Raw genomic sequence first — 1,942 nt, 5'->3', positions numbered from 1 at the left:
CACACCAATAATGAAACTGCCTTTGCAAAAATTATATCAGTGAGAAAATTATAGCAGTGGGGGAGGTCTAATCTAACCAAACCGCCGACTCTGCATGCCTTTGGCTGTCAAGATGCCTTCATTATTCCTGGGCTTAGGCCAAGCTAACTTTGGAAGACATTTAGGTTATAGTTTAAATGATAGCCCTTTTCCAAAACTCAACTGCCTTTGTAAAACCTATGAGAGACCACCAAGCTAGCGGGAGGAGAGGAGCCTGAATTCTGCTAAGATGTGGCTTGGTCACAAGACATGCAACTTCCCCAGTTACTTCTACAGATAACACCACTATTGTAGATTGGCCTTTTGAGATTTTAAAATGTGCAAAATGGCCAGGTACGATGGCTCACGTCTGTAATCCCAGCACTTTGGAGGGCTGAGGTGGGTGGATCGCATGAGCCCAGGAGTTGGAGACTAGCCTGGGCAACATAGCGAAACCTCGTCTCTACAAAACATATCAAAAGTAAGCCGGATGCAGTGGCATGCATCTGTAGTCTCAGCTACTTGGGGGGCTAAGGCAGCAGAACTGCTTGAGCCCGTGAGGTGGAGGTTGCAGTGAGCCGAGATTGCACCATTGCACTCCAGCCTGGATGACAGGAGTGAAACCCTGTCTGAAAAAAAAAAAAAAAAAGTGCCAAACATCTGAATAGACATTTCTCAAAAGAAGACATACAAATGGCAAACAGGTATATGAAAAGGTGCACAATATAATTGATCATCAGAGAAATGCAAATCAAAACTACAATGAGATATTATCTCACCCCAGTTAAAATGGCTTTTATCCAAAAGACAAGCAATAATAAATGCTGGTGAGGATATGGGGAAAAGGGAACCCTGGTACACTCTTGATGGGAATGTAAATTAGTACAACCACTATGGAGAACAGTTTGGAGGTTCCTCAAAAAAATAAAAATAGAGCTACCATACAATCCAGCTATCCCACTCCTAGGTATATACCCAAAAGAAAGAAAATCCGTATATCCAAGAGCTATCTGCACTCTCTTGTTTATTGCAGCACTATTCACAATAGCCAAGATTTGGAAGTAACCGAAGTGTCAATCAACAGGTTAATGAATAAAGAAAATGTGGTACATATACACAATGGAGTACTAGGAAGCCATAAAAAAGAATGAGATCCTGTCATTTGCAACAACATGGATGGAACTGGAGATCACTATATTAAGTGAAATAAGCGAGTCAGAGAAGACAAACTTCACATATTCTCACTTATTTGTGAGAGCCAAAAATTAAAACAATTGAACTCATGGTGATAGAGAGTAGAAAGATGGTTACCAGCAGCTGGGAGGGTAGTGGGACACTGTGGGGGATGGAAATGGTCATGCGGCAGAAAAAATAGTTAGAATAAGACCTAGTATTTTCTAGCACAACAGGATATACTCAAAAATAATTTAATTGTACATTTTAAAATAACTAAAAGTATAATTGGATTTTTTGTAACACAAAGGATAAATGCTTGAGGATACCCCATTTTCCCTGATGTGATTTTTATGCATTGCATAATAATCATTGCATTATAATATGCATTCTATATCAAAATATCTCATGTAATCCATAAATGTATACACCTACTATGTACTCATAATAATTAAAAATTTAAAAAATTAGCCAGGTGTGGTGGCATACACCTGTAATCCCAGCTACTTGGGAGGCTGAGGCAGAAGAAATGCTTGATCCTGAGAGGTTGAGGCTGCAGTGAGCCATGATCCCACCACTGCATTCCAGTCTGGGCAACAGAATGAGACCCTGTCTCAAAAAAAGAAATTAATTAATTAAAAATTTTCCCACAGAGAAAATCTGGGAATGGATGGCTCCACTAGTGAGTTCCATTAAATACTTAAAGAAGGATAATTCTTTAGAAATTCTTTCAGAAAATAGATGAGAGGGA

This window comes from Pongo abelii, chromosome 10 (genome assembly GCF_028885655.2).
Source record: "Pongo abelii isolate AG06213 chromosome 10, NHGRI_mPonAbe1-v2.0_pri, whole genome shotgun sequence".
In the NCBI taxonomy this organism is placed as follows: domain Eukaryota; kingdom Metazoa; phylum Chordata; class Mammalia; order Primates; family Hominidae; genus Pongo; species Pongo abelii.
The sequence above is the reverse complement of the archived record's forward strand: the minus strand, read 5'-3'. Positions refer to the sequence as shown.